General features: G+C 40.2%; 1 long non-coding RNA gene across 1 annotated transcript; it reads left to right on the plus strand.

Moving 5' to 3' along the window:
* The first annotated feature begins 738 nt into the window (after positions 1–738).
* On the plus strand, positions 739–12,885 carry LOC109503456. The gene is made up of 3 exons (XR_002162432.2): positions 739–895; positions 5,947–6,015; positions 12,420–12,885. It is a non-coding gene; the product is annotated as an uncharacterized LOC109503456 (long non-coding RNA).
* Positions 12,886–21,132: the final 8,247 nt, after the last annotated feature.

Below are 21,132 nucleotides of genomic sequence, written 5' to 3' on the forward strand. Positions count from 1 at the left end.
CCTGTAATTCTTTTATTACTAAAATTTCATCACTGTCTAACAACTGGTAAGATTTTATGGAACTAAATTCTCATTCTGTAAACTCTTTCCAGCAAAAAGAATCTACAGCAAAGCCTATGTTGAGGGGTAAATGATACATAGCCAGGCATCCAGCACAGTGGGGAAGAGCCCGGCTTAGTAGGCATAGTTCAGGGCTCCACACCTACTTCCACCACTCTGCCTGTGTGTGAGTGCCCTTCAACAAGTCCCCCACCTTGCTAAGCCTCCGTTCCATCATGTATAAAATTGAGACAATGGTCCCTATCTCATGGGTTGCTGGATCTGACAAGTTGTAAGTAGTATATGCTAGTTGTTGCCATTATTAAGACAATAAATAGAAATAAATGCAAAGCCAAGTGAAGAAAGGAGGAATCTGCCCAGAAAAGACCTCTCTGAATCACAGCATATTTTCATAGGACATGTTACCCAAGTATAAGCAGCTATACATTTATATTGTGCTCCTAACATAAAAATATCCATTTCATACTGAGTAATTAGCAGCAAGGTTATTGCAGTAACATTCCTCTAGAAGGATCCTTCTCTCCTGTATTTCTGAAAAATAAATAAATAAGTAAACTGTGTGTCTGATTAAAAACTCTTATCGCTTCACACAACAGACACCAGTTTGATTTCTCCTTTTAACTTCAGTGAGGTCACACTCCTGTGTTTGTGACATAGCAGCGGGTTGCCATGGAGATGATAGCTTTATCAGCAACTCTGCTTTGCAATGACTTCACAGCAAGGTTACCAAGAAGCAGATGGGCTGTGAAGGAGACAAACCCCCTTGTCTAAACACAAATAGCATTGATAATTAATTAGCTGAAGCAGCAGGGGAAATTATGAAAATGTGTGAAAGGTAAAAGGATTTCTATTTATTACAGATTTGATAGTTTTATTCCTCTTGCCAGAGGAAAATCACATCTCTCCCCCTTTGGGAATATTGCATGGTCTACTGAATAAATGTGGCACTAACTGGTTTGAGTATGCTGGGTTTCACTCTCTAGACCCCTAGACTTCTTGGTCAAAGTAACAAAATAAGTTATCTTTTATGATGGTCCAAAAAAGAGACTGTTAAACAAAACAACGTCAGATTATTAAGATAATTAAAGGATCACACTATCAACATACTTAGACTTCTAAAGGCCCTATTTGAACATACCAATCCTCTCTTTGAAAAGGCTTCTGCAGATAAAGGTGCTTGTATTAATTTTCTAGGGCTGTAATAGAATGACAGTCACACACAGAGTGGGTGACCCCACAGAAAGCTCTGGGGGATACAAGTCTAGGACAAAGGTCTGGTTTCTTCTGGGGCTTCTCTCCTGGACTTGGAGACAGTTGCCTTCTTTTCCTTTGGGCACACATATTCCTGGTATCTCCCTGTGTGTCATCACTTCCTTTAAAAAATGTTTTTTTGTTTATTTATTTTTGAGAGAGAGAGAGAGGGACAGAGACAGAGCACGAGTGGGGGAGGGGTAGACAGAGAGGGAGACACATAATCTGAAGCAGGCTCCAGGCTCTCAGCTGTCAGCACAGAACCTGACTCGGGGCTCAAACTCAGGAACTGCCACATCATGACCCGAGCCGAAGTCAGATGTTTAACCGACTGAGCCACCCAGGTGTCCCATAACTTCCTTTTCTTACAAGGAAAAGGAATCTGGGATCCTTTGCAGTCTGGGATCAGCACCCACCCTAACAGCCTCATTTTCATTTATTCACCTCTTTAAAGGTCCTGTCTCTAATTACAGTCATATCCCGAGGTACTGGGGATTAGGGCTTCAACACAGAATTTGAGAGGGACACAATTCAGCCCACACCAGTCCTACTTTATCTACTTTATCATTTGGATAATACAATTAGACAGCACTGTATACAAAGTCTTCCCTAACCAGATCTCCACCTCTTTTATAGCATTTACCTTCAGAAGTATCACTATAAGCAGTGTATAGGGGGAAGACACCAGATTATTAGAAGTTCTAAAAATACCCCATGCATCTTGATGCTCTACCTTTGCCACCTCTCCTCATCTTCCTTGCAAACTTTTGCTCAGCCTCTTTTCAGCCAACAACCTCCTCTCTGACATATCTCCTGACTTCTGGCCCCCTCTGGTAGAGTTAATAATCCTTTCCTCCTCTGTCCTTTGCACATAGCTTACTGGGGTGCTTCACATTGGGCTAATCATATGCTGATGCAAGTGTGTTTCTCCTAGGACATGGTGAAAGCAAGAGAAAGTGGTGAAAGGCAGACACCCATATTTAACTCGGTACACAGTGCTTTGAAATGTTTTCTGTATGCTTGGAAATAAAGCACTCAAAAGTATAAGAAAAAAAAAAGGAATAAAAGACAGTTTATGATGAAAAGAAAACAAAACAAAACCTCCCCAAACACAAACCTGTCCTTGAGAACCTTGCAAAAGGCATGGGTAGATAGATATATGTACAGAAGCTTTTTCTCTCAAATGCAGGGAAACTACGTGTTTGGGCTGTTTCAAGAACATATTTTGACTGAGCTTTTAACTCATGATCCGTCATCGTGTAAGGGGCACCAGCCCCTATGATGTCTCCTCCACACAGGAGTTGGGGTTTGAGCCTCACCTCTTCCTCCCATGATAGGCACCTAAGAGAGCACCTGGCATAAGAAGAGCTGTCTTTGCCACCAGTGAGAGTCAGGAGTAGACTCTTTGTTCCACCATTCTATCCATAGCTCCTACTGTGTGCAGAGACAAGAATTAGGGGTCACCTCCTTCTTTGTTCATTCATACTTCCAGTGCTACAGAGCTGCGTTAGCTCCAGGACCTTTTGCGGTTCTGAAGGACAGCAGATGGCTGGAGTTGGTCCTGGTGCCCTGCCTCATCAACGGGATGAGAGGAACTCTGCTCTAACTTATGTGGCCTGCTATGTTAAAGTGGCATGTCATGTTTCAAAAAGCAGATGAGGGTCCCTCTTACAATGTCCTATACGCACAGATTAGAAAGAGACCATTTTGACAAAATCAGTCCCAAGTACAAATTTGTACTCTTCAGTCCTTGATTACTTGATCCCTAGGTTTTGAACCTTGGTCACTTCAAAGAAAATTGGCTCCTTGTGCCATCCTCAACTCATTTTGAGTTTTTCTTCATTGCCCTTTAGCACTCAGGCAAACACAGCTCAAAGATTTTTTTCCCTCACGTTTTTCTGCCCCAGCTTAAATATTTCATTTATAATATATGCAAATGGCTGCATATAGTTGACCTACAATAAATGTTAACTGAATAGTCGATTAAAATATTGTTTCTTCTATTATTCTTGCATTAATTGTGATCCTGCTTCTGAAGTTATAGCTAAATTACAGGCGTCATCCCATTGATGGGATTTGGGAAAGGGTATAAATACCCTCCGATGTCCCTGAAATTACACTATGTATCCTTAGCTTGGCCTTACATAGCAGCCGAGAATCTTCAACCACAGCATCATAGAGCTTTAGTTGTAAAAATGACTTTGCAGCCATGCGTCCTTGCCCAGGGACTCCGAACACCTAGGTCCTTGAGATATTTTTACTAATCAGCTCATATTCATCTAAGATGAGACTACATGGTTTAACATGTTTTAGTTAAAATATCATCCTCTTCACTTTGAACTGGAATACGAACTCAGTGTGTTAAAACATCTTGCTATCAAAAACATCTGAAGCTATGGGGTGCCTGGGTGGGTCAGTCGGTTAAGCCTCCGACCGGCTCAGGTCACGATCTCGCAGTCCGTGAGTTCGAGCCCCGCATCGGGCTCTGTGCTGACAGCTCAGAGCCTGGAGCCTGTTTCAGATTTTGTGTCTCCCTCTCTCTGACCCTCCCCCGTTCATGCTCTGTCTCTCTCTGTCTCAAAAATAAACGTTAAAAAAAATAAAAAAAAAACATCTGAAGATATAATTGATAGCTGTATCTTCAGTTAAAAATAGGAGGACAAGTTAATTATTACATGATTAATACAATATTTTTGATATGAAAATATTCCCAAACGTAGGACCTTGATTAAAAAACAAACACACACAAAAAACAAAAACAAAACAACACAAAACACAGAACAAAAACATAACATGAACTTGGTAGTGAAAGGTTAAGAGTCCATATTCTAAAACTTCACAAAATAAAATAATGATGATGATGAATGTTTAGTAAATACTTGGTATGTTCAAGTCACTGAGTGAATATAATTTAATTACCCCTGCCTCAAAAAAGTTTTTTTTTAAAAAACCCAAAACTTGGAGAATAGCATTATTATTTTTCTCTACCCTACTAATGAAAAAATGCTTAATATTTGGCTCAGAGAGGTTATATGACTTTAGTAGATGCTATGGTAATATAAATCATTCTAATTTTTCAAGTAGTTGCCATACATCCCTGCTATTTTATGCTTTTTGCCACGTTGTTTTAGAATTGTGTTTTAAGGAGGTATGAATACATTATCCATCCCTTCCATTCATCTATAGAGTCCACTTGCTAGGTGAAATCTCTGATGAAAGCACTTTTTTCCTTTGTGAGTAAAGACAGCAGGACATAGCTCTCAATGTAGGACCCTGGCCCCCTTTCACCATCTCATATGAAACATCCCCTGTCATCTGCCTTCTCGGTAGAAGATACCTTGGGGGAGATGATGTATAATTACTTGTCTGGTGGGGTTTTAAATTATGTGAATAACTGTCTATCTGCAAGAAGAGGGTAGCCATCCATTCTTTCCTCAGTCAGTAGATGATAAGAACTTTGGGAAGTGAGAACTTTGAGATGGTTTAAAATGAATGCCCTAGAGATCAAATGATTTATGTCCACTATCTGATTTTCTCTGAGAAAATGACTAATTTCCCAAGCCTGCAAACAAAGAAAATGAAATAAACAAGAAATGTTACAAATGAAGCTAAAAACACTCTAGAATCAAAAAGGATATGTTCAGTGTGAGCTGACTGTCCCATCTTTAACCCTTCCCTCTGTGGGTGAATGTTAGTAAAAGGAGGATAAAAACCCAAACCACATCTAGCCTATTAGCTGGGTAATTTGATTTTCATGTATTTGTAAGCTGGCAAGGCACGCTTGCCTGTCTGTGCATGTAAGCATTGAGTTTGGCAATTAACCCTGTTCCCGTAAGCAATCAAAAGTGTGTTTTTGCTGAGACCTCACTCAAAGCACCTCAGAGGGGGCACTATGCTGATGATCTGTACTGGACCTAATGTTCAAGTATGAAGGAGAACAGGCAGGAAGATGTGGGCTTTCTTCTCACAAATGTCTTTACATATATTACTAATTGGATAGATTAGGAAAACTAAGTTGTTGGAGGGGTTATTGGAATGGTAATGTGTGAGATGCAAAGAAATACGAAAAAACAGAAACTTAGAAAAACATACTAGTTAGCATGTGGAACATTACAAAGATTCTTTTGGTCACAAAGAAAAGCACTTGCATCTTCTTTCAGGATGTGAACCCAAATCTGACGTCTCAAGGGAGATTTGGAGTGTCTCCCCAGAGTCCCCTCTCTCAGCTGTCATCTGGTTGATAACAATTGATCTCTGTTACAGGTTTATGCTGAAATGCATTATATTTTTGTGGCTGAAATCCAAGGGGACACTGAGGGTCCTGGAAAAAGGGACATGCTGAGATTTGTCCCCATTCCTGCTAGTGTTCTTTCTTGAGTGATGCCTTTACTGTTCCCTGGTTCTTATTAGGGATGGGAAGATGGGCAGAAGACTCACAGTTAGTAAGAGTCTTTGCCTTCTGATTTCTCCACCTCAAACAAGTTCATAAAATTTCCCTATCCCACAACTTATGTCAGGATCATGGAATGTCAAAGTCTTTGAAGGGATGCATAGTAGACATGTGTAGTTTTTTTCCTCATTGAAAATTGAGAAAGAAAGGACCAGATGTTGTTCCCTTCCTTGTTATTTCCACAGGAATGGAAGAATCCTCTTTTTGACTTCCTTGCTGGTTGTGATCATCAATAAAGCACCAGTATTAAAGAGGTAACTATCCCTGTCCTTATTTTCCTACTCACTCCCACTCTTATCAAATCAAGATACAGATTAAATTGTGTTACATTATATATTTTAATATCTATCTGATTCCTATCTACCTATTTGAGAGACATAGAGTGAGAAGGTGAGGAGCAGAGAGAGAGAGAGACAGAATCTGAAGCAGGTTGCAGGCTCTGAGCTGTCAGCACAGAGCCTGATGCAGGGCTTGAACCCATAAGCCATGAGATCATGACCTGAGCTGAAGTTGGAAGCTTAACTGACTGAGCCAACCAGGTGCCCCAAAATCTGTCTCTTAAATAATACTCTATACATTGAGATTTGGTCACAACTAAGAATTTTGATGATATCTTACCCTTCATTCATCCATCCTTGCACTCAACACTTATTAGGCATCTATTTATGTGTCAAGTTCCATGCTAGGCTCTAGTTCCATGCTAGGCTCTGTCTCTTAAAGTCAGAGAGAAAGACTCAGAGATAAATAGATGAAATTCTTGCCCTCAACATATTTTACCAAAACAGAATATTATGTATAGAAGTGTATCATTCAAAATAGAAATTCATTTCTTTAGCCTGGTCACTCTTTTTTACCAGGCAAGTTGAACACTATCAGGCAAAGCATCTGGTATTCTATATCAGATTACTCCCTTCTCCCTCATCTCCTTTAGAATATATCTTCAATTCTACCTCTCTGTGCACTTTCTCCAACCTCCTATATTCCTTATTTCCATCTTCTTTTTCCTGAGTTAGCCCTTCATTGAGTTTTCACTGTAAACGATAGAATTGCCATCCCTGAATTTCTGGAGTCAAACATTATATCCCTTACCCCTCCTTCTCACCACTCAGAGTGGTAATTTAAACCTAACTAGCACAATTTTGCTCCTCCCTTTCCACCTTTATTTCTCTAATTCTCTACAGTTCTTTAGTGTGCCTTGCAAATAAGAAATTTAAGATGGTATAAAAATAAAATTATAGGGTAAAACATACCAACCACTGTCAAATTTCCTATAAGTTGGTGGTAAGTGTTTTACAAAGGATTGCTTCTTAAACGCATAAGAAAACACATGCCTTGGGGGTGGCTCAGGTGGTTAAGCATCCAACTGAGGCTCAGGTCATGATCTCACAATTCATAGGTTCGAGCCCCTGCATCAGGCTCGGTGCTCACAGCGCAGAGCCTGCTTCGGATTCTGTGTCTCCCTCTCTCTCTAGCCCTCTCCCCCTCTCACACACTAGCTCTCAATAAATTAATAAACATTAAAAAGTAAAATAAAATAAAATAAAATAAAATAAAATAAAATAAAATAAAGAAAACATATGCCTTGAGGGATGCCTGGTGGCTCAGTCAGTTAAGCATCTGACTCCTGATTTCGGTTCAGGTCATGATCTCACTGAATAGGAATTGGTCCCACATCACAAGCTGGCTCCAAGCTGAGTGGAACCTGCTTGAGATTCTCTCTCCCTCTGCTTGTTCTCTCCCATTCTCTCTCTTTCTCTCTCTCTCTCAAAATAAATAAATAAACTTAAAAAATATATGCCTTGAGATCTTTGGCCAATATGACACTTCAGATATGTGGGTTTATCTCAAGTCTCAAGTCTTTAGAGCTTTTATCCACTTTCACCAACAGTTTTGGTTACTGGACGAATATGGTTCTGAACCGTTTTCTGCCTCTGGCCACTGCAAGTCAGAATACTTGTCAGGCAAGAGAAAAGAGGCAGTGTCCCATTTCACTGTTATCTCCTTGTGGTGTGAATCATTTATACTCAGCCCTGTAGCTGTCCCTCTTACTCCACTTCTGGTGGAGGCCAGGAGAGAGAGGAAGAAGATTATGTTATTCCTTAGTCACTCTTTAGGAAGGACAAAGTAAACAAGACAAGCAAGCTGGTTTAGATCCTTCCTGCTTTGAGTGTGCTCCACTGATAAAACATCTCCATCATCTAAGGGTTTGCTAGAAATTCACAATGTCAAGTCCCACCCAGGATGCACTGAATTAAAACTTGCATTTTGACAAAATCCACAGTGATTCTTAGACACACTAATGTTGAAATAAAACTGAGAAGCACTGGTCTAGAAGGTGCTTCCTTTTATTGACAAAGGACAAGGAAGGAAGTGGTGTACAAACTGGGATAAAGAACTTTTCCTTGGAGACAAATAGTGAGAAAAGTGTAGAAAACAAAGAGCAAAATCATGTGTGTGCATGTGTGTGCATGAGTGTGTGTGTGAGTGTGTATGTGTGTGCACGAAAGAGCGAGGAGATGGGATGAAAAGAGACAAAAACACTCCTGCCTAAATTTTCTTTTCAGTCCACTCTGGACCTCAGCTGCTAGGAGTGAGTCTCAGTTGACTAATGGGCATATCTCAGGTCTGTATTCTACCTGAGATGTTCACAGAACATCATAAGTAGCAAGAAAATAATCCTTCACTTTTTTTCCTTAACCCAAACATTAGATTTGATGGAGTGTTCCTGACATTGCCCTCACTGGCCAAGGGTTAGGGAGCTCAGAAAAAGAAGTTCTCCTTATAATTATTTGAAGCAGGAATCCAGCAGTGCTATTTTCCCAGAAGTGGCACAGGTTTCTCTTGATCATTTGGGCATTCTTTGTATAGCATCATCAAACACGGAACTGTTGATTTTCAGGGTTAGAAGGAACGCTAAAGGAGAGTCCATTTTCTTATCTGACACTGACATCCCTGCCACAATATAGCTAATCATTGTCCAGCTTATGCCTGGATGAAATAAATGAAAGCAAACTCAAAATCCAAGCTTATATGCCGTTGAGCATTCAGGAACATTGCAGCTCCCTTGCTCATTATTTGAAAATGTAAAATTCCGCTGATGGCATATAACACCCTCTTCTCAGACTGGCATGCTTGTCTTAGAAACAGTTAAGCTCCAGAGTAGTAATGCAGGGAGGGGGGAAAGTCCTTCATAAACAAAATCTGTTTGCCTAAGTATAAGAATATATAGTACTCATAAAATTGGGAATTAGAGCCCTGCCTGAGAGAGACACATTTCTCACACTAAGAGCAATAATAATAGCAAAATAATAATACCCTCCAAGATTTATCATTCCAGAGAAAATATTTGCTATTATTATTATTATTATTATTGTTATTATTAAGTTGCTGCTAATAACAATGATAGGTTACTTGCTAAGTAAACATGCTTAGAAAGGATTCCCCGGAAGGCAGTTTTTTCAATTAATAAAGAAGACTGACAGATCTTCTCACAGCCTACTGCCAGGTACCAATTCACTGCCTCCCTTTAATAACTGTTTAATTTGCTTTCCTGTACTAATCATGTCGAGAAAATTGTTGGCCTCTGTCACTCAGTGACAAGGCGGATGGCACTGCCCACCGGCCCTACCTCATCCTCAGTCTTTTCCACCTCTTCTGCCCTCCTCCTGCCTATAATCCAGCCACAGACCTGGCTACTCATCTCTTGGGGGGATGTCATCCAATGACAACGGGAGAGGGAATTGGTCAGACCTCTGGCGCAGCCACTGAAGGAAGAAAGAAACACTTCTTTGTGGTGTCTTATGATCTCTCTCCTCGCTTAAGGAAAGCTCATCAGCTCACAGCCGGAATTAGCATGGCCTCATTACAGACACATCTACATAAATATTTAATTTTTTGGAGAGATTAAAACTTATTTGAGGGAGATACTTTCAAGACTCTCTGCTAAGCTCCCATAGAACTTCTTTTTTGTTTGTTTGTTTTTTTTTCCTCCTTCACGGCACTAATAGTTTGCTTCAACTGCCTCCAGGAACATTTTATAATAGGTTAACATAGAAAACTTCATCATGAGCTGAAAGGTGGAAATCATTGTTAACTTTGACTTCACACAGGAAGTACCTTTCCACTGCAAGGAGTCTGAAATACCCCTGTCATTGCCAGAGGGTGCTAAGAATGCTGACTTTATCAGTGGGAAATATGCCAACAAAGAGAAGACAGAGGCAGGACATGAGAAGGGTAGGGAGGTGTCCTGCCACTCAGTCGTTTCTGCAACTAGGAAGCAGACCATACTGGAGAAAAGCAAGCCCTAATGAAGAGTTTTGTTCATATAGATTTGGGACTTAAAGATCGTAGTGTTAGCTAGCACTTCTGAACAACGCTCAATATCAAGCTAATAGCGATTATCTAAAGGAGATACATTAAGAGGGGAATGTTTGTGGAATCGAAGAGTAAATACTTCAAGATAATGCTCAATACTAAAACACAACTTGTCTTGAGAGTGTGTGCTGGGTGCCTGACACTGATATGGGGACCAAATAAGCACATTTTGGATGTGTGGGAATTCTTTAAGGGGAAAGGAGAAAAAAAGAAAGAAAAATTTGAGAACTCTGCAAAAGGCCAACCAACCAACAAGCAAACAAAAATCAAAAATAAAAAATCTATGGGGGAGGGGGCAGATAGGTAATGGGCATTGAGGAGGGCACTTGTGGGGATGAGCACTGAGTGTTGTATGTAAGAGATGAATCATGGGAATCTATCCCAAAACCAAGAACACACTGTATACACTGTATGTTAGCTAACTTGACTATATATATAAGCTAAACATATGGAAACTACACAGAAGACTGCAGAATGTGTTCCTATTCCCAATGGGCAGAAAACCCCATGCTTACTGCCACTGTCCTCATTCACACAACCGTATTTTCAAGCTCACGAGCCCCAGTTTTCTTCCCTATGAGCCAGAGTACTTTTTCTGCATGAGAAACCAGCTCAGGTCATCACCACCCCACTCCCTCACACACCAGCTTCTCCAACCCCTTCTTTCCCCCCTGCATACTTATTCAGCCTGTACTAGGCAGTGAGGGAACAGAAAGAAAGCAGGATGAGCTTGATTCCTGCACTCAGCACTGGAGAAGGACCTCATCCTGCATTTAGGGATCCAGTCCCGGTTCTTTGATGTGGCAATATGAGGTTTGCACATTTCAGACGTTGCTCATCTTTCTACCACTTGGGTTACTTGCCTCTGGTGTCCACATTCAACTCTCACGCTTAGGTGCTCACTTCTGTTTTCATTCTGTTGCCACTCTCTACACACTCTTTCCCCTCCTGGCTTCCCTGGTCTTCCCCTAGGTAACTGCTGCTACTCTCCTGGACACCCTTTATCACCCTCTGTTTTCTTTTTGTGAATCTGCTGCCTTCATGAGACTGATAGCCCCCTCAGAGGGATCCAGTGTCATTCACTGGCATATAACACCAGTACTCAGCACAGCACCTGATTTATGTTGGTACTCAATTATCTTCAGTTGGGTGAATTAATTGTAGTTTGACCTTGTATTTCTGGTTCCTCTGGGACTGAGAGGAACAGATTCCAAATTGTGCCTGAGGACAGGGGCTTGGCTGTCCTGCCAATAAATACTTATTGACCATCTTTGGTTTGGCGAACACCAGGCACTCAATAAATATTTGTTGAATGAATGGACAAAAGAATAAATTCAACCAAAACCAGCATTAAATCTATGTTCACACAAAACAGAAGTGGGACCAGAACTGAAACTGGACATTAAGCATCCTTTTGCCCAAATAGAAATCTAGAACATTCTCACAGGGGATTAATCATCTTAAAAGCATATTATTAATTTTCAAATCCTTTTTGTATACTCTAATTTTCCTTTTCCCCTCACGGCACAGTACAGACACTGGATTTGAAATTGCGAGGCGCTTTTTACTCTTACATCTGAATTCTGAAATGTCACTTTCCCCAGCCTCGACCAGAAGCAAGGAAACATTAATATTAATGTTTGGAAGGGCCTGCAGTATGGCAGGGGAATGATTTAAAGGGGAGAATAATCAGGGACTGCATCTTAGTAAATAAATCCAAGGCCCAATTTGTTTAGTCTTTCACCCACATTTTAAAAGGGAAATTAATATTCTTTTTAAAAAGCAAATCAATACATACTCTGAACTGCTGACTTGGTAGGTTTAAAATGGAAATGTTTCTCTCGTTCTCAGCAGCCTCCCAGCTCATCTCCCTTCTCCCACTCTCTCTCGATTCTGATACACACTGCTATGGGGATACCATCCAAACATCACTCATGAAGCATTCATTAAGTCTTGCCCGCACGCACCTGGTACCACCTGGCTATTGTGCAGACACAAACCACGACAGACAGACCTGCCTTTGTTTTCAAGGGGTTTATAATACAGATGGAGGGAGGGGGCTCTCTTAGACCAGGCCTCCAAAGGATGACAACAACAAATATGTTCTAAGATATGTGGTGGAACCTATTTTGCAAATCTAATTTCTACCCTTGTGAATCTTCATGATTGTCCCATGACCTCCCCGTGCCCCCAGGGTAGAGGTGCTAGATGCTGTAATGTATATAATCTCATTTAACCCTCACAATAATCCTGAGAAGTTTATAATATTATGATTCGTTTACAGATGAAGAACTGAGATGCAGTTAAATGACCGTTGCAAGACCCAACATCTGGGAAGCGACAAAACTAGTATTTAGAGTTCAGTTCTGCCTCATGAGAAACTTCTAATGTTTCCACCATGTTCTCACTTCCATAGTTGCCATTGTTCTCTTTGGCATCACTCTATCATTTCTCCTTATGTCCTAGCACCTGTATTCTACTGAGACCACATTGATCTACTTGGCACCTCTGGGGAAAATTGGGCTGAATTATGTTTTCATGTCTTGACTTATCCACCCATCAGCATGAAAAACTTAGGTATGAACCCTGAACACAGATTCAAAGTGTAGTGTCTAAACCAAACTGCTTCTTGGGGCGCCTGGGTGGCGCAGTCGGTTAAGCGTCCAACTTCAGCCAGGTCACGATCTCGCGGTCCGTGAGTTCGAGCCCCACGTCAGGCTCTGGGCTGATGGCTCGGAGCCTGGAGCCTGTTTCCGATTCTGTGTCTCCCTCTCTCTCTGCCCCTCCCCCGTTCATGCTCGGTCTCTCTCTGTCCCAAAAATAAATAAAGAAAAACGAAGAAAAAAAAATTGTAAACCAAACTGCTTCATATTCCAATTCTGACTTCACCCCTTCCTAGCTATATGGCCCTGCACATCTTACCTATCTGTGATCTGTGTTTCCTCCTCTGTAAAATGGAAAAATAATAATAGTATCCACAAGTGTCATCCACTATTTTTTTTTAATTTTTTTTTAACGTTTATTTATTTTTGAGACAGAGAGAGACAGAGCATGAACGGGGGAAGGGCAGGGAAAGAGGGAGACACAGAATCGGAAGCAGGCTCCAGGCTCTGAGCCATCAGCCCAGAGCCTGATGCGGGGCTCGAACTCACAGACCGTGAGATAGTGACCCGGGTGAAGTCGGACGCTTAACCGACTGAGCCACCCAGGCGCCCCATGTCATCCACTATTTTTAACAGTTACTGCATTTAAGACTCAAAAAATAATTTAAGGATAGAAGTTTTCTTTTTCTTTTTTTTTAAACATATTTATTTTGAGAGAGAAAGAGAGTGTGAGTTGAGGAGGGGCAGAGAGAGAGAGAGAGGAGACAGAAAATCCCAAGTAGGCTCTGTGCTGACAGTGCAGAGCCTGATGTGGGGCTTGAACTCATGAAACAAAGAGATCATGACCTGAGCTGTAACCAAGAGTAGGATGCTTAACTGACTGAGCTACCCAGGCACCCTGAATGAAGACAGAAGTTTAAATGCCAAATTGCTTTGCTCAATAGAAGATAAAATAATGACAATTATTTAATGGTAGAGATAGAATTAAATTGTGTATATTTTAATGCAATCCTCTCATTTAACACAGAGAAAAACCGAAACCCAAAAAAAGGTAAAATAATTTGTCCAAGTGCACACACCCAGTGGAGATTTTCTAGAAGAGTGTATTATTGCATTTGTCTCCTAAGCAGTTGCTGACATTGCTAACTCATGTAGCCCACAAATGTTCTTCTGTGCTCTAATCACAAAAAGCAGTCCTGGCCCACTCATGTGCCCCATTTTTAGCCATCCCTCCCTTGACAAAAATGCTACCTCATAAAGCCCAAGTGAGCTTTCTCAGCTGTGTCTTAAGACTTCTTTTAACTTTAAATCATTTCAAAGGTTATACGGAGAAATACAGGTCCCCCCACCCCCTATAAAATAAATGTTTCAACCATGAGTGAGATATCTAGTTCAACTCATTTCAATAAATGTAGTTCTGGCACCATATGCTAGATGCTGGAGATAATAAGGCAGGATGAACACGGTCCCTGTGCTCTCGGGCTCCTTCACCAGGCTGCATACCTCACCTTAGGAATTCCCTCTTCTTTAATTAGTTTAGGTTAATAAGACCAAAACAAACATTTGCTACTTGAATATCAACATACTTTTTTTTTTTTTGCCTAAGTATAGAAAGAAATAAAGAATGAAGTAAGACCTCAATAATGTAAGTGTTCCAACTTTCTAGGAGCTCCTCTTAGCACATTAATTATTTCAAAAATCTAAGCCTTCCCCTTCCCCATTTCTCTTCTCAAATAAAATTCTTGCACTTAATATTAACTAGAGTTGTAACACTACATGTCAGTTTCTATAGACTATAGAAAACACACATGAACACTCACACATACACTCTATAAAGGAGATTATTTATATCACAGAATATGTTTTATACAATGAGGTACTGTATCATTTATAGAATTCAGGATCTAGGGCCAGATCTTTGCTAGTCTTCAGTTTAGGTACATAATAATGTAATTGTCACCAGCACTAATTTTTTTTTTCAGTCCTTACAGATCCCATGTGGAAGATTTTATATACATTATATTGTGTGATCCTTACATATAAATAGGCATTGTTATTTTTCCTTTCCAGTTAGCAGTGTAATATTAGTTTAAGGTATACAATAGAGTAATTCGACTGTTCCATACACCACCCTGTACTCGTCACAACTGCCCTCCTTAATCCCCATCATCTACATAACCCATACTCCACCCTAAATGGGCATTATTTATGATCCCCACTTTACAGATGAGACAATGAGGCCTAGGCTATATAAACGTGCCCAGAGTCATGTGGCTTGTACATGATGGAACTGGAATTTGAAGCCAGGTCTGCCTGACCAGGTTTTATGCATCTTTCTAGTCCCCAGGTACTTTTTTTTTTTTTTTTTGCACAAAATAGGTGTTCAAAAAGTCCTTGTTTAAACATGGAATGCTGAAACGGTACAAAAGCAACAAAAATGCTATGCTGTGAAATAAACTCCTATAAAAGCTTAGCAGCCAGACTGAAAGAGCTGTTAAAACAGAATCCCTTGCGATTAGGCCTATATAGATTTGTGAAAGACCCTGACTGAAGTAGCTTTGCAGAAACTGCACCTAACACACAGCAGTGAATCCTGAAGGGGTTTTGAACACATTTTTATTTCTACAGAAGAGGAAATAGAATTCTGACTCATAATTCCTCTAATAATGCAATCCCAGTTTTTCTCTACTGAGATTTCAGGGGGAAAAAGAATAATCAAAGAGTCGTAGATACCCTCGTACAAAACTTCAGGCTTTGACCAAAATGAAATGACATTGTTTAATAAGGAACTGGGATGCATGCTATAGACTCCATGTACAGTTCTCCCAAGCCAGTTTATGTTTCAGAAGACATTTGGCTGCACAATTTTAGTACTCCCATCACCACCACTAGCTTAACACATGCATATGTGCGCACACACGCATACACACATACACAGTCTCCTCTGATGTGGATATTTTCAAAGCTATATAAAGGGATTCACTGTCTGTCCTATACTTGTGCTTTTCAAAGTGTGATCTACAGATCAGCAGTATCAGCATCACGTTGCAGTTTATTAAAAATGCAGGTGCTCAGCCCCTACCCCAAATCTAATGAATTGGAATCCGCATTTTAACATGATTCCCCAGTAATTCACAGAGTAAAGTTTGGGAAGCAATGGTTTAGAGGGAAATCTGTCAAGGTTCTTCCTGCAGGTACTAAAGTAGGTTGTGATGAGGAACATCTACAATCATTTCAGCCACTTGATTTTGCTGCTGCTCTGCAGTTTAAGTGAAAGAGAGAATGAACTAGGGTCTGCAGCCTTCTTTTATGCACTGTGGCGATGCGAACACCAAGAAGTTTTGGTAGTGATGGTAGGTTCACACATGATGCTCATGTCTTCCATTTTGTGTCATTAAGTCATGTCCACGGCATTCTTTAAGTTGCTTACCTTCCCTAGGAAGGTATTTCTGATTCAACCTGCATTCTAAAGACTTTTGCATGTCTACATCTAATTACTAACTTATTCAAGCTACAGGGTTACAGTATGTTTATATAGTTTCTATAGCTTTGTATTTATCTCCTCAACATGGTAGAACCTTTCAAAGTCAGAAACATTGTAATCTACAATTATTTGGTCCCAAAAGGGAAAAGAAGTGGGCTGAGGAAAGAAGTATTAAAACAGAATTTAGAACCAAGTCTCCATCGGCCTTCATTTTTTGGTTTTTGGTTTTTGGTTTTGGTTTTCCTGGAAAAAAAAGTTTTCTTGGATTTCCTGCTATTACATGAGGATTCCTAACTTTGTTCCTGATGGGAAATAAAACTAGGTGAAGTGGAATCATGTTGGAAAATGGAAAAGAAGCAACACTCTGCCCCACTGAGCAGGAGCCAGTCAGGCAGATTTGCAGTCACTCCTCACATCAGTGCTTGAACCTGGTTTGTGGACATGACCACAGCTGTGCAAATCCTGGATAGGCGAGGGGGGACTAAGAGCTCCATGTTTGCTTCCCATGGCTTTTGTTTCATTTAGGTACCCACCGAGGTTCACCTCGCAATGCTAAAAGTAGAGATAAGACTTTCAAAGTGGAATTCACTCAGAACCACAGCATTTCTCTTTATTTTTAGGTCACAACTGAAATTGGGTTTTAATGTGAAATTTGCCTTAGGCTCAGCAGATGGTTCCCAAACATCACAGGCACCAGTTTGCCTTCTGTACATTGATGTGGTTATAACAGAGTATAAAACTGCAAGGGAACTCATATACTGTCCAGATCTGCCCTTCCCTCCCTCTCCTGTCCCTCTGTATTTTCTATTCATATCGTTTGCTAATGCAACACACACCTTGCTGCATTCAGCCCATGCCAATCACACGTGTTACAATGAGAGATGAGTGTGGGTGGGAAGAGAAGAGGGAAACATTTCTATGCTAGACTTAGTGGGCGCAGATCATATGTTGGTTTTGCTCCTTCTTTAAAAAAATTTGCTTCAAAATTTGGGGTGAAAAGGTAAGCACATTATTAGATAGTGGATTTATTTACTCTGATGCTATCTCTGATAATTCTCATCTCTAAATCACCCTGTGGCTGTGCTTCCAACCTTTCTGGACATCAATATTAATGTTCCCAGCTCCTGGCAGTAGTTGGTGGAGGTAGCATTTCATAATTCAGATGTAAAAATTAAAAGCCAAGTGCTAGAGGGGGTACACAGTAGCAGAATGCATCCATTCAATTGCTGATAGAAAGCCCTTCAGAAAGCCAGCCTTCCCAGCTCCCCTTTAGCAAGGAAATGTAAACGTAACAGGTAAATAATGGTGGTCCAGAAATTCACTCTCCCTTCTTATTGAAAAAAAGCAAAAATAGGACTGTAGAGGACACAGGATAGTTCCAGGAGTATTTTCACTTTAAGAATCTTCAATCAGATTTTCAATCGATGTACAAGGGGAAAGACCTCTGGCAAGTCCCTCTACCCTCACCAAGAAAACACTGACCAACAGATCCTGGAGAGTCAACAGTCTTTAGTCAGCAGGGAGCTGACGTCATAAAGGTATCCTAGCAATTCGCCTCTTGTTCCTACTGGTAGGGAACTCCATGGAGAAAGGTCCCATGATTCCTTCCATTAGTCACTTGCACTAGGTTCTTATTTCTCTTTTTGTCAAGAAGCTTGACAAAAGTTCTTATGTTGTTCTTATGTTGTAGGGAACCTAGATCCTCTCAATTCTCTGCAGAAAGACCAGCTCACCATTATTCTCTTCACATTAATCTTTTTTTTTCCTTTCAAAAACAAGTAGGTCCCCAAAGTTGAAAGATGCAGGAATTTGGAGAGAGTACAAGAATGATCTTAACTGTTTATAAATGAAAATAAATGATTATTTAAATAATTAAAACAGATGCTTCACAAATTCAACACTATAAGTTTATCCCATCAAAGAAGTAAAACCACCTTTGCTTTATCACCATATCTTACTAGAGTTATCTCCTCCTACCAGCTACCTGATAATATTTTAGTGTTGGAACAAATAAAAGTAGCCACAAAAAAGTTATTTTCCATCATCTCTCTTGTCTCTCCCAGTGATTTTGTCTGTTTGTTTTGCTTTATTCTTTGTTATTGTTTTGTTTGGCTTGCTTTTAATATCTGGCCATCTCTGGTAAGAATGAAAAGTAGCCTTTTTTCAATTCTGGTCATGGTTTTACTTTCTTGGCCACTTCTTTTCATGATTTAAGATGGTCTACTTCAAACACACAGCTGTTTTCTATAGAAACTCTAAGCTGATGTCCATATCCAAATAATCATTAAAGAATTGATTCCCGTGAGGAATTTCAGTTACTTATAATGCTTTATTTACAATGAGGCCTCTTCTTCTAAAAAGGATATGCCATGACAGGTGTTTCCACATTGTTTTTTGTTTTGTTTTGTTTTCATGAATCCTAAAATAGGTAAGTGCCTCTTTCTCACTATTCACGTTGTTCTGGTAATTTCTGTCATAATCATTGCTAAAGTGATTTTTCTAAAGAACCAAAGCATGCATTGTGTCTTAAAAGAGTTTATCTCTCCTTTGTCTTCTGTTTCATTTTCCTTTTTAAAACATGTTGAAAATGTGATTTTATTCCATATAACTCCGGGCCTTAAGGAACTTGTCTGTTAGGTCCTAACAGGGACAGAGTATAGACTAAATTTTCATAAGTTGCAACAATCTCAGTGCTTGAACAATCAAAAACTTTAAAAAAGAGAAAGAGAGAGATGAAAACAGGTTATCCATCATCAGCATGTTGCAGATCTGTACGGAGAAAGTCATTACATTTTAGTTCCTTTATTTTTAGCATGGTAGGTTTCTCTGTTAAAGGAACTCTTTCTGCCCTGTCTTTTCATCCTGTCATGAGTGAGAAGCCAGGGATCCAGAGAGCTTACAATAGCCACAGGCAGAGTTTATGCTGACCAAAGCCAGGCAAGGAGGCTGATTCCATGGAGCACTGGAAATATTTGTTTGGTTCAAAGGGTCAAGGCGATGTCATCGGTTAGGAGGAATTCTTTAAAACAAGATGGACAGGAGATATTACAAAGTGTGGCAAAATAAAATGGAGGATGGGTTGAGGAAGGAAAGAGACAAGGAGAGTTTGCGTTCAAACTTGGATTTAGATTTTATGTGAGGACAGCTCAATATGCCTGCAGAGATGAAACCTTTTATTCTTTTTGCAAAGGACAATAAAAGCTCCAGACTTCAAACACCCTGTGAAATGCTCCTGCCACATCTCCGATTCTGGCCTTTTTCCACCACTCTCATAGCCCGATCTGATGCAGCTTTAGTCCTCAGGCACCACAACAGATTGCTCACCACCCACACACTCTTCAACATGTGAAGGCAGAGGAAAGAAATCTGGGTGACTCTTGCAGAGGTGAAGAAGAGGAAAAAATAACAAGGCCATGCTTACTGGGATTAGCTTGTCCACATGTACAGTTTCTCTTTGTTCTGTGATGTCTTTGTGAGTGCGATAGTTTTAAACAATGTGAGAGGCACCAGTCTCATTATTAGATTAGCTTGATAAACTTCGCCCCAGTTCCACCAGTAGTAAGTATCTGAAAGACAGTATCCAGCTTTGTTTGGCTCCAGTGGGCACAGTTTACTTCCAGAATGATGTAAGACTGTGGGAACGTACTAGTCTCCGGAGTTCACTTGTTTAAATAACGTTCCCCTGACCTTCCATGCAGGCATCAAAGAGCACAACAAGCAGCTGCCACTTCAGAGACCTCTTTAGTAATGCTGCCATTTCTCTTCAACACACACCACCATCTTCCCCTTGCTTTCCCCAAGGTGTACTCCACTGCCATCACAGTCCTGCCCTAACAGCAGTTAAAGCATTTTCTATGTTTCTGTGCAATTTGGGGGCAGTTCCATCATGGAAACAGCACAAAGACTGGCAAAAACATGTCACAGACACATGCTTTTCTTACCTGCGAAGGGATTAAATGGAAATCAACCCCAGTGATAGAGCTACGTTTTTAAAATATGGGCACCATGTCCTTTGCCAAGCAGTCTAATTGTGAGGTCCATAAAGTGGAGTATCAGAATTTGCGTGAAAATCCAATGGAAACAGCCCAGATGCCAGAAAGAGTGTGTAATGTCAGAGAGAGAAAAGGTAAGAGTACTTGGCTCACTAAGATCTAGGTCTTTCCCCATGGTTGAGATAATTCAGAATAAATTTTCATTGTAATAAAGGACTAGATGAATGCTTTGAGTTGACTTGAGTTTGCTTTCACTGATGTTTGGCATAATTATAATTCTCAGCATAGCTCGAGTCAAAACAGAACATTGAATTCTTCACAAATGATGCATTAACTCAGCAGGGAAGCTGTAGAACATAAGGTTCCAGAGCAAGGAAGACTTGACCTCCAATCCCAGCCTCAACATTTACAGACTTGGTGACTTTGACACATTACTTAACTTCTTAGTCTGTTTTCTCTTCCGTAAATGGGAATAATAATTATAATTCCTGTCAAGTTTATTGTGAGGACCAACTGACATCATGCCTAATAAGCCACTGCATGGTTCTTCGACATTTAGGAACTGCTCCATAAATAGTAGTTGAAATTAGCAAAAGGAAGCCTTATATTTTTAGCAGTCAGACAACATCCCTGAACTCTATAGCTAAAAATCTGCCTTAAACCCTATTACTTTATCTTAATATCAAACAAATAATGAAGGGGAGGAAAACCATGTCAATTATAATTTCTTATAAAGCATTTACTCACCCTGGAACTAGATTCTTGATGTTCTTCACTGCAGAACAATCAATCTAACTTCAACCATCCATCCAACAAACATGTACTGAGAACTTCCTGCCCATAAGACAAACCAATAGGATCCCTTCTCCCATGTGCTCACCCATTCTAAGTGTCAGACACATTACATAAAAAATAGGA

The sequence above is a fragment of the Felis catus genome, chromosome C2 (genome assembly GCF_018350175.1).
Source record: "Felis catus isolate Fca126 chromosome C2, F.catus_Fca126_mat1.0, whole genome shotgun sequence".
NCBI classification, from domain to species: domain Eukaryota; kingdom Metazoa; phylum Chordata; class Mammalia; order Carnivora; family Felidae; genus Felis; species Felis catus.